The sequence below is a fragment of the Ciona intestinalis genome, unplaced genomic scaffold (genome assembly GCF_000224145.3).
Source record: "Ciona intestinalis unplaced genomic scaffold, KH HT001253.1, whole genome shotgun sequence".
NCBI lineage: Eukaryota > Metazoa > Chordata > Ascidiacea > Phlebobranchia > Cionidae > Ciona > Ciona intestinalis.
The window spans coordinates 1-12843 of NW_004191574.1; the positions used below are offsets into that span (position 1 = coordinate 1).

The window sequence follows — 12843 nt, forward strand, 5'->3', positions numbered from 1 at the left end:
GCGCTGAATGAAGAACTCGTGGATCGTTCGGATAAATCCATTTCATCCGCGTTGTGCTTTTAGTTTAAGCGATATTTGTGATTTGTGTGTCGTGATATCGTATATCCGTCTTTAGGCGTTTATAATCCGCTTCGCTTTCCGTACGTCTCGCGAGGTCGATCGTGACCCTCTCTCTAGTCTAGTTGGCAGTATCGACCGTTCTTGTTGCATTTGCTGCGCTATGTCTTGGGATCTACTGTTTGTCGTGATTTCGTATTTCCGTCTTTAGGCGTTTATAATCCGCTTCGCTTTCCGTACGTCTCGCGAGGTCGATCGTGACCCTCTCTCTAGTCTAGTTTGCAGTATCGACCGTTCTTGTTGCATTTGCTGCGCTATGTCTTGGGATCTTGATTTTTGTATTTGTTTGTCGTGATTTCTTATTTCCGTCTTTAGGCGTTTATAATCCGCTTCGCTTTCCGTACGTCTCGCGAGGTCGATCGTGACCCTCTCTCTAGTCTAGTTTGCAGTATCGACCGTTCTTGTTGCATTTGCTGCGCTATGTCTTGGGATCTTGATTTTTGTATTTGTTTGTCGTGATTTCTTATTTCCGTCTTTAGGCGTTTATAATCCGCTTCGCTTTCCGTACGTCTCGCGAGGTCGATCGTGACCCTCTCTCTAGTCTAGTTGGCAGTATCGACCGTTCTTGTTGCATTTGCTGCGCTATGTCTTGGGATCTAAGTATACACATACGTGATCTATTCCCGTTTGAGTTCCCGCTTGTGGCCGAGTATATTGTCCTAAGACGCTTTCAGAACGCTCGTCTTAAGTCGAAGATTGCTATAATGCTTTTTTTTAGGGCGTTCGGATTCGTCGTATTTCCTATATTGTGGGTGGTGTCTATCTAGTTCGACATTTCCGACCGTGTTAAAAAGTGTCTCCTGCCATTATCGTTTCGCAGTTACTTGAGACATATGTGTTAGTGTCGTTATAGAGGAAGAGCGTGTGAGCTTTTCCTTCGCTCGAACATAGTGTGTATATTAACTACGTGGGACTTTTATATGGTTCAATTTAAACTCCGCTTTTATATGGTTCAATTTAAACTCCCTTATTCTACCGTTTTCTTCCATCTGCGTGTTTTTCCGTCTTTAGGCGTTATAATCCGCTTCGCTTCCCGTACCTCTAGCGAGATCGATCGTGACGCTCTCTCTAGTCTAGTTCGCAGTGTCGACCGTTCTTGTTGCATTCGCTGCGCTATGTCTTGGGATCTACGTATACACATACGTGATCTATTCCCGTTTGAGTTCCCGCTTGTGGCCGAGTATATTGTCCTAAGACGCTTTCAGAACGCTCGTCTTAAGTCGAAGATTGCTATAATGCTTTTTTTTAGGGCGTTCGGATTCGTCGTATTTCCTATATTGTGGGTGGTGTCTATCTAGTTCGACATTTCCGACCGTGTTAAAAAGTGTCTCCTGCCATTATCGTTTCGCAGTTACTTGAGACATATGTGTTAGTGTCGTTATAGAGGAAGAGCGTGTGAGCTTTTCCTTCGCTCGAACATGGTGTGTAAATATTAACTACGTGGGACTTTAAATTGAAGAGTCCGCTGCGATTATTCTAACATTTTCGTCCATCTGCGTGTTAACCCGTATCCGTTTGCTAAAGAGAATTGGGACCCCTCGAGAGTGACTTTCCCCGGAATTCCAGAGCGAAGTGGCACCAGTTAGGGTTAACCACTCTTGTCTGAAGGCGTGTTTAGTGTGTGGTAACCGAGTATGCCTCTTGTAGGCATGCTATATGTCTATTTTTAGTTGTGCGATTAAGGCGAAAAGCGTACTTCTGCGCGTTTTATTATTTAATCCGCAAACGTTGAGAGTCATTATTTTAATCGTCGTGTGTTGTGTCCGTCATGATTAGAAATCACGTTGACCGCGGCGCACGAGTCCTTGCACCTATTAGAATACGCGCCGCAGGCAGAGCAGATGCGGAAGTCCGACCAGTCGAATTTAGCTGTTCCACGATCGTCTTGCAGTACGGCATCAAGGGCTTCCTTATGTTGCATGCCCTGCAATGTATCCAGGCTCCCTGCCATTCCGACATTGAGGTAGAGGTAGAGTCCTTTTTGCAGCACATGCGGGCTAGGGAAGTATTCCCCCTATTCTATTCTATGTGGGTGAGGTCCCGCGGCGTGGCACGCCATGGGTCCTAGGATTTAGGCCATAATTGACCCATTACCCTAACACCCGGGGTGATACTGCATGGACCTTTCCAGTTTAAGGAGCCTGGCGCTTCCTCGAAGGTAGGCGACAAGGGCTTTAATGGTGTGGTGGTGATGGATGGGAGATCTTCCCTTGACAGCTCCGTCAAGTTTAGATGCTCCCGTCTTGCGTTCGCATATGCCAACATAATGAAAGGATGTCTCATCTTCCTCGCCACAGACAGGGCAGATGGGACTCTCACTTTTTTTAATTTGATGCAGATGACTGGCAAACATGCCATGCCCTGTTATCACTTGTTGAATGGAACGTAACGTTTGCCTTGGCAGCTTCAGGAGTTGTTCGGAAAAACACCTGCTAATGTTTCTCCTATACTCCTTCGTCTGCCTGCAGCCGTCATGTTTTGTCCATTCTTCTTGGTGTTTGGCCAGGACCCAAAGAGCCAGATCCGATTTACATCGGCTAGTGGGGATAGGTAAACCTGGCTCTGGGCCATAGAATGTGTTACTGGAACTTGTCAGCAAGCTCGTTCCCCAAATGGTCTGAATGACCAGGTATCCAGTGTAGTCGTACGTGATTTCCAGTTGCCAGTTGTTGTAAGGCATACTAAGTATCACGTACGAGTAAACTGTTGATTCTAAGGTTCGACAGAGCCTTAATCCCAGCCTGGCTGTCGCTATAAATGTCGACAGATTTACTATCAGTACCATCATACAGCAGTTCGTTGGCAACTATGTTAATTGCTAGGATCTCTGTTTTCTCTTATCTCTTAGTTTCTGCTCCAAGAATCTCCAACGCTCACTCAACAGAGTGCGTTTTTCATTATTGTAAGAAACTTTAGCTGCTAAAATATTTATTAATTTAAAACAAATAGTGTCTGAGGAGAGGTAACATTGCTGTAGTAGAAAGTATAGGTAGTAAATTTAAAATAAATCACATGTTACTCAATACTCACAATTGCTTAGTGCTTCGTCATGTACAACACTGGCAGAGTGTGCATCAACTGTGTTCGTATTAGCTGCTGCAGTAACATTTCTAAAAGCTTCTGAAAACGTAGGTTTTTGGCGTCTTTTCTTCCCTTGTACTCTCAGAGAAAACAAACCGGTCGTTTTTTTCCTCATTATCTTTCTAATATACAGATTTATGATCTCCTCTCTAAAACAGTTTTAAAAATAGTGGCTTTTTCGTGAGGGAAATGTCCTGACCTACGACCTCACGTGACAAAACTCCATGTTTTAAAACTTTGTACGCATTAAGCGTGGATATATTTAGCATATGTTCAGTGTTATTTAACATAGCCGCTACAAGCGAAATTGACTGACCATATACCGCTTCAAGCGAACCGATTCGGACGGATCGGGTGATTGCTGGATATGTGGCTAGAGGATTAATGAAGACTTTGGATTTATTTTGATTTGCCAAGATTGCAAGACAGCTCTACAATATTTTTACCTGGTGACCACAGCCAAGTTCCTTCGTTACTTCAGATAAAAGATATCCGGTGTTCTTAACCTGAGAAATTTAGTTGTTAGTTATGTTTAGTTATCTTGTACATCAGTAATTTGATTGCAATTGGATTTGATAAGCAAAATACGTACTAATTGCCGCTGTGTACCATCTGAACTGTAAATACTTGAAGTGGGGAGACAGACTAAATTGCTGAATACGCATAACCGGTTCGATCGAAAACAAATTGAGGTCACAGCCAGTGCCTACAGACCCGTGCGGATTCTACAATACGTACTCGGTAAATTAAGAACACTCATGTTATTAAGCCTGTTTTCACCACCCTAGGATAAATAAATCATCTTCATTCATTCAAAATGGCTTTAGTGTGATTTTGTCTTATTTAAGTAAGCACAGCTTTGGTCCGATTTTTATTTTTGATAGATCAAGAGAATTGAAAATAAGAACACTCATGTTATTAAGCCTGTTTTCACCACCCTAGGATAAATCATCTTCATTTATTCAAAATGGCTTTAGTGTGATTTTGTCTTATTTAAGTAAGTACAGCTTTGGTCCGATTTTTATTTTTGATAGATAAAATAGAACTAATAATAAGATCAAGAGAATTGAAAATAAGAACACTCATGTTATTAAGCCTGTTTTCACCACCCTAGGATAAATCATCTTCATTTATTCAAAATGGCTTTAGTGTGATTTTGTCTTATTTAAGTAAGTACAGCTTTGGTCCGATTTTTATTTTTGATAGATAAAATAGAACTAATAATAAACAATTCATATACATACCTTGAACTAGAAACATCTGACACAATGATTCCGACAGTCTGGAGCTTGCGCGCTAAAGGTTCAATGAGTGCAGAAAAATGGCCAATCAAACACACAGCATAAGTCACGCCAGCTTTCTCGAGAGCAGATTTTAAAGAAAACGCTTTCGTCCTTGTGCCGCTGCTGGGGTCCCTCATCAAAACATCAAGAGATTCGAGAATTCTCTTAAAATTGCATTTGAAAAGTCTTATACTCCTGTACTTGTCGGACCATCGGGTCGGCGAGAACAACGGAATGTTAAGTCCCAAACTTGCTCGTCTTTTAGGGCTTTCTCTAAAGAAACGGATAGTCTCCCTGATGATGTCACAAGTGTTTCTAATGATGGGAACTTTGCTTTGGTCATTGATGACCAAATTTAAACAGTGTGAAGCACAGTGAACAAATATTGCGCGGGGGTACTTGTCTTTAATTCGTTTTTGCACACCACTCACGTGACCTGACATTGTTGATGCCCCATCGTAGCCCTGCCCGACAAGTTTTTGCATATCCAATCCTATTTTAGACAGGTAGGCTAAAATACTTGCAGAAATTGATTCTGCCGACATCGAATCCAGTTCCACAAATCCAGTAAAACACTCGTGTATTTTATCACCTCTTGTGTACCTCAAAACTATGCTGAGTTGTTCTTTTCCTGAAATATCACACGACTCGTCGGCTATTACTGACACAAACGATTCGTTCGCCTCAGCTACTATGTCTTGGACAATCACTTGGCTCGCTAACCTGACAATCTCATTTTGTATCATTGGGCTGGTGTATTTGGCATTCCCAGCCGTTCGAGCAAAATGGCTTTTTAACTGTTCGTCCCCTGCATCAATGCGGAATTGTAGAAGCTTGTTAAAATTTCCGTTGTCTGCGGAATGTCCTCGCATAGGGATGTTACTCGAGGCACAGAACACCACAGTCTTAACGATAGAAGTCATTGCTTTTCTATTTTCCGCCATTTGCCTGGCATGCCCTGCGTCCAACCTCGCAGACACATTTTGGCCAGTTTCCATGCTTTTAATAAAACATTTTGCAGCCGAAGTTGCCTCTATATGGTAACCTGCATCTCGGTGACCAACAGCCTTCTCGATAAACTTCTTAAAGTCGATGCAGGGTTTGCTCACAAAAGCAGCGTTTGAGAGATCGCCGTGCTTCAAACGCGCTTGCATCAGGATGCATATCTTACACAAACCGCCACCCCCAGAGAGTTGAGTATAGACCAACCAATCGGCAAACCTGAAATCTCCAAGCCATATTTTCAAAAACTTCCGACGACTCTGCCTGATTGTATCGAGAAGTGGGACATTCTTCGGACCATCGGAAGTTAGAAGTCTGTATCTCTCACCATTGGTTAACTGAGAATCGTGTTGCATTACAAATCCAAGATCGTCTGTGTTGCTCGTTTCTTGTGTTTGTTTGGGCTCGTAAATAGCAGTACCAATAGTGGGCGTAAGTGTGGTTTCTTCCAAAGGTTGCAGATTTTTACTTCTAGTAGAAAAAAAAGAATCCAACCTTGCTTGTTTTGGTTCTGACATCGAAATGGTCTGCTACATTGAAAAATAACGTACAGGTGTCCTAATGGTTAACTTTCCAAGAAATTCTAGTTTATGCGTACAGATTAAAAATCTTAACTGAAAATCTAAACTGAGAGTATATATCTTTTTAACCGCAAACTTTTGCAAATAAAATATTACGAAGTCTGCAAAGACGAATAAAGATAAACATAAGCGAAACATGTAAACAGAACGAACACACACAACCAGTTTCAAATACAATGAAATGGATGCAGGAGTCAAGCGAGTGACGTAACAATCATCTCGTTCTATAGTTTGCCACGCATGAACGGTCGCGTAACAATAGGCGACATAAATATACATATACGAATAACGGTGACTGTAAACACAATATCTCTACCTACCATTAGTCATTTGGCTTTACCAAATCAAGATGGTAAATTTTATTATTTGTCTTTTTTTTTCACCAATACCCTTAGTGTAAACTCAAAATTTGGGGGGGGGGGGCCATGGCCCCTCAGGCCCCCCCTTGGCGACGCCCATGGCATGAACATTGCCGTGATTTTACTTTTTGGCTCACAAACTTGATTTTACTTTTTGGCTCACAAACCTAACACGTATACCTGGCAACGAAACTTAAGGTATCTGTGTAAATTTTGCCTAATATCGGAAGTGACATTGAGGAAAACAATACTAAGTTACTATTTTTGGTCCTCTGCTTGAATTAGTATGCTACCTATTTTGCGTTACGGGTCTTTATGAAATCGGAAAACGCGAAATCGGAAAACGCGAACAGCTGCATGTCCACTCATGTTGGATTATAAATGTAATAAAGAATGGCTCTGTAGATTCATAGGTAGGTATGATCATATACTATTATGTAAACTAAGCTGATTGGTGCTAGTCTTAATCGCCAACGTAAAGTACCTTGTTAAACCACACTGTACGCCGAAAACCAGTCAAAATATTAATTTACTTCACATTAATTCCTAGATTTAATATTATATAAGAAGATTTATATTAGAAATTATATTTTAAATGTTAAAACAACCGCTGCTATACGTGTTTTCTAGCTTTGTATCGGTTAAAACAACCGCTGCTATACGTGTTTTCTAGCTTTGTATCGCTTACAAGAACTAAATAAAAGCACATGCCGACCATGCATTTGTATAGGCGATTCACGCTCTGTGGGCTCCGTAATGGCATACACGAGCGCCGTTTCCTAACTTTGGCGAAACCTAGACAGACGACGCTTGGAGAATCCTCTATCGCAACTCTGTATTGGCGCGAAAAAAACATAACACCAACAACTGGGGATAAAACTGTAGGAAAGTGGCTAAATTTGTTACAAAACAATGCTCAAAATTTTTAAGTACTTTAATATATTTTTTATTGCTAAATTTTTTAGTAAAAAGTATATATTTAGTGTGAAGTTTGTGGTGCACCCTAGGCATATTTTGGGTGCACCGTGCACACCGGTTGAAGAGCACTGCCGTAACATTATTACTACCACAAACTTGTACATTATTCATTTTATGCATAGGTTTCCTTGCGTTTCGCCCTTGGCAACATTTTTTTTTGTTGTGGGTATAGATATGTAGGAACATTGCATGTTATTTCTCAATACTGCACCAATATTTCGCATTATGGCATTATGTCTCGTACTCGTGACAAATTATCCATCATTTCAACAAGGCCGGCAACAACTTTTTTTTTTCATTTTTTTTTTGTTGTGGGTATAGATATGTAGGAACATTGCATGTTATTTCTCAATACTGCACCAATATTTCGCATTATTGCATCATGTCATGTACTCGTACTCGTGACAAATTATCCTTCATTTCAACAAGGCCAGCGTTCAAAGCTATTAGCTGCCCCGAAAGTATTTTAACATAAGTGGATGATTGAGCAATTTCGCACGCGATGATAGCGTGGAAGCTAAACTTAGCAGATCCAAACACAAATTAAAGACATTCTTGGATCGGTTCATTATTAACTACTCGATGGACGAATCCAACTTCGAAGGCAAACTTAAAGATAATTCAAAGAAAATACTTCAATTGCATCTTAACGACAGCGAACGATAATGTGGTTCCTGGAAAGGTCGAACGCCCCGAGCTAGGATAATATCGCCTACTCGTTCATCGGACATTTTATGATCAGATAACGCCCTAAAGAGAAACAAACACAGATAAACCATGCTGTGACGAAAGCATGTGACGTCAGCTACAAAACACTATAAAAGGTTCTACGTCCGAACCTTGATTTTCATGCAGACTCAATAAGATTAACCAGAGTTCATCAGCCAAGAAGAGAACTTAGATTCTAGCCATTTGTCTATAGTTTTTAGGCGTTGAAGTTTACTATGTTAATAACCGTGGTATAAATAATCAACAAACCAGTTACTGCTTGGTTAGTTAGCCACAATCAAGGATCAAAATTAGACTTAGTGGCAAGTCTAGAACACGCAGCCCAACCAGCTGATCTCGCATCGCTAGTCGCTAAACGCCAGGAATCAACAGCTGGCTCAAAGGACCTTTCTAACGTCAAAGTCATAACAAAGGACCCTCGCCTCCGCCGCAATACTCATGCCCTCTCGTCCCCAACCAACTACTTTTGCCCTTTGTGGTCGTGCTTCCTCACGATCTTAAATAAACCGCTTTCAAGCGTGCAGCAGCTGAAACGGCACGTGGCGACGGCCCGTAAGTCCAGTCTTGTTCCAACTCAGTTGCAGGTGCTCGGAGCCCGTTCCCACGGCGGAAACCTTCCTCCTGGCAAAGGGTCACTGGGCACCTTGCCAAGGGAAGCGGCCGCTCTCTCCCACTCCACCTGCTAATCTACCCTCCACTTCCTTACCAATCTCCCCTTCTAACCTGCTCCCACCCAATTTTCCTCACCAAGCTCCTCCACCCAAAGGAGCACCCTCGTCCCTATGGCCCGTAAAGCTCGAGTCTCCATCCCCTCTGTCCTATGCGGCGGCTGTGAAGTCACCTTTTTCATCATCCCGCCCGTCACGAATGGGTGGCTCAGGCACTCTTCAAGCAAAATGCTAAAACTGGCAAACCGGAACTTGACTTCCCGAGGTAAAATAAATTCAAAAAAAGGAAAACAAATACTAGATCTTTGAAGAAATAGCCTGTATAAACATATGTTATTACTTTTGTAGTTATGCCTCAAACCCCTGTACAGCTTTATTTAGACAATGTGTTTTTATTACAGGGTAAACAAACTGTGGTCGTACCCTCCCCAGGCACCTCTCCAGTGTGCACAGCTGACAAAACCAGCAAGGTACTTTGCACACAGTCTACTTATGTGGATGCCGCAAAAACTCTGGAAATCCGTGCTAGTGTACCCTCACCCAGGCTGCTCTAAGGAACGGTCAAGTGCTGGCATTTTCCGGCACACACGAGTAGTGGTGGGACATTGCAGAAAACTATAACATGGCTGCTAAATACCTGGAATGTACAAAATGCCAAAAGAAGTTCATCAGTTGAACCAGAGCAATTGTGAATCAATTGGATGTTGGACACAAACGTCGGTTCTGTGTTCTGCTGACGTGCCAAATGGCTTGCGACGTTCAGGTTATCAGGCTGCTTTGAACGACTGCGATCACTTTGTTGGTGCAAGCAAAGAAGTTCTTATCCAGAAACCACAAATCCTGAAAACCAGTACTTGAACGACTGCGATCACTTTGTTGGTGCAAGCAAAGAAGGTCTTATCCAGAAACCACAAATCCTGAAAACACCCAAGTTCACACCGGTCTCTTCGTACAGGTTGCTTCTAACTGTTTATGTGCAAGACGTCCTGCCCCGCGTCAACGAAATAAAAGTCAAGATTACCTCCACTTATGGGAGTGTGTGTTAAAGATGGATTCAACAAAAAAAGGTAGTCAAGAAACTGGCTTGAGACTCCAAATCGACAGCTTTATGGGTCACCAACGTGGGCAATGGGTACGGGATGATCTTAATGTCCGTACTTACTCAAGGGGAAGAAGAGGGCTTGAAAAGATGACCCATGGGCTAATGGAACGTTACTCTGGTGCCAACGTTCCAACACCTTTTTGTGTGTGAACCGTGGGTGCTGCTCCAAAAGTGTGCCTGCTGCTCGGAGCCTCATAGCAAAGTTGGAGACAACAATCGTACGGTTGGACATATGGCACTACATGAGGAGGATCGCAGCGGGATGAACAACAGAGTCACCCCTGTATGGTATATTTTTGGGACGATTGTGAAGGTGCATTTTCGAATGGAGCCAGCCGGACCTTGACTTGCTGATTGAGGCCAAAATCAGTCAAATGAAAATCAGCGGCATCCCAAACTCCACTGCTGGCATGGCTGTGTGCCAGATCACGAAAAAAGAACTTTCATTGCACTGCAAAAGAACAACAAGGCAGCCACAAGAGACGAAAGTTCTGATCGAAAAATTGCTGGTGGTATTTGCTGGTAAGCAGGGCCGTGATACACTCGGGTCCCCCTTTTGGATGAAGAGCGTGCCTTGGCTATACGGAAGGAACAGCAAGCGCACATAGACTGTATCACGGATCCTGAAGGCTTTCCGCTCTACGTCGTAACTGGCCACATAAGAAAGGATGACGTAGAGCTACCAGTCCACAGATGTGTACGGGTGTCGACATCACTGGAGTCGTTTCATTTGCATCTAAACAGATTCATTTCAAGTATAAATCTCATAAAAATTGCATCTCTTGATAATTTCTAATGATTAATTTCTACAGGAACCAGTGCAAGTGGCCTGCACTATCAGACCTATCTGTTGGAGGGGATTTCGAGATGGAATTCTGATCGTGCTGCTGCTCTATCCCCTCCTTCAGATCTTCCACTTATGATGAAACACTCCTTCACGCTGCCAACGTGGTAAACAATAGATGTTTTGGCCAAGAGGTGGAACCAGGTACTCTTCAGTTCGGAAAATACACAGGTACAACATCATCCACATTCTTAATGTGACAAATTTTAGAAACGTTTGTTTACTATAGATATATTTTATAAGGAGAACTGATTGGCATTGAGTACCTCTTGGACCAGAAGCAGATGTTGTTTCAGTCGGACCCCGCCGATCCTGATGAGCTTGTGAAAGACCCTCCACTTTCGGATGTCAACCATGACAACTTGGATGACGAGGGCTTTCAAGAAGCAGAGGGCGACATAACTGTCCAGCTTCTGGAGTCTGACAAGCTCACTAAATGTGGTATGTCAAAGTTTTTCTATATTAATTATTTAATTATGGATGTTTATTTAACAAATTGTGGAATGATTTGGATGAGTATGACAAGCGGCCTACGGTGTTTTCATCCCGACACCGGACCAAATTGACTGAGGGCCGGTTTAAAAAACCCAAAAAGAGGACAAAAATCATTGTTTCTGGACTTAAAAAGTAAAAAATAAGTAAAAAATAACATTTCATTTTTGTGCCATTCTTGGTACTACTTTGAATTGATTTAATACCACAGCATTTGTTGTTTGCAGATGTTTCCTGGGTGCATATACCGGCCCTGCACAATGGCCCTACTGCAACCGCTATGTTGAGTGCATCTTCTCCAAACTTTGTGCCCTTCACCCTGGTCAGGCGCGGGTTGGCCGAAAAGTTATACAAAGATAGACGATGGTGATTCGCTCCTCCTACAAACACATACGGGATTTATGGCAGAATAAAAAATACAGCTGCCAGAAATAAATACTACAACATTGATACAATGGTAAACATTTTATGCCCTTAATTTCAGTATTTCACATTTGCATTCGTAACCACTATTTGTCTTAAGGTACAACAAGACGGAAAAGAAGAAAGAAGCCAATGTTCTACAGCAAGGGATCAGACTGGAAGAGTCAAGCTTGACCTTCTCACAACCAGTACCACCTCCACAACCACTTCCATCCTTCCCACCACAAGTTAAATTTGAAAATCCACTAACATTTATCCTTCCCGAAAACACCACCCAAAGCTAAAGTTCGAGGCTCCGGGTCCTTTAATCAGCCCGTGTACTTCATACCGATTGTCCCAAAACCAACCGCTCTGCATCCAAGCCAATTATTACCATCTACAAGCATGCCCACAGTTGATAAAACAATAACCAAAAGGAAAATAAATTATTTTAAAAGGAAAATGAAACAAGAAACTGCATATGCGAGGAGGTTATACCACAGAGAAGGAACGATTAAGTGCGGAAAATGTAAGAAGATACGCGATGCAGAAAATCACAAATAATACTATGAAACCTGGCACTGTAAAGAAAAAACTCCGGTAACCTATCAACAATGGTTATAAAAGCATTACTGGAAACTGGTATTGGAGGAAAATAGAAAAATAATTAATTAACATTTTACAAACGCCACTGTGCTACATAAATTCCAATACTGTATCACAAAGATCTGTGGGTCAGCTTGGCAGATGCATCACACATTCTTACTGTTTATATAACATGCAGTAAGATTTTGTTGTTCTGTAAAGTTACCAAATATCATTTTTTTTATATTAAATGCTAATTTATTATATAATATGTGTGTGTTAAAATAAGCTATAAACAAAATTCGTTTTTAACAAACATGTTTTACGAATACATTAAAAACGTTGTTTTGTTAATGTTCCAGTGATGACACTTTACTACAAATCTCACGAAGTAGCTTTAAAATCTTTTCTAACGGGTTTAACTGATTAAAACCGCGGTTCCCAAAGTGGGCGCCGCGGCGCACTAGTGCGCCGACGCAACTCGTCAAGTGCGCCGTGAAAATTTGCAGAAACATTTCCAATTTAGCATGGTCGAGATAATTGATTTGTATTAATATTTTATTGCAATATAAATTGTTGTTTTATATAAAAATCCAACGTGTTTGTTCAATAATAAAATT

General features: G+C 41.7%; 2 long non-coding RNA genes across 3 annotated transcripts; one reads left to right on the forward strand and one right to left on the reverse strand.

The window, feature by feature from the left end:
* Window positions 1–236: 236 nt before the first annotated feature.
* Window positions 237–9321, reverse strand: LOC113475737. The gene is made up of 3 exons (XR_003397507.1): window positions 9310–9321; window positions 8547–8552; window positions 237–1757 (listed from the first exon to the last, which is right to left on the reverse strand). It is a non-coding gene; the product is annotated as an uncharacterized LOC113475737 (long non-coding RNA).
* Window positions 9322–10601: 1280 nt separating this feature from the next.
* LOC108950992 lies at window positions 10602–11852 on the forward strand. Of its 2 annotated transcripts, XR_001975440.2 has the most exons (5): window positions 10602–10655; window positions 10713–10915; window positions 10988–11185; window positions 11464–11693; window positions 11760–11849. It is a non-coding gene; the product is annotated as an uncharacterized LOC108950992 (long non-coding RNA). The 2 variants fall into 2 exon arrangements; XR_003397508.1 differs by having other exon boundaries at window positions 11464–11852.
* Window positions 11853–12843: the final 991 nt, after the last annotated feature.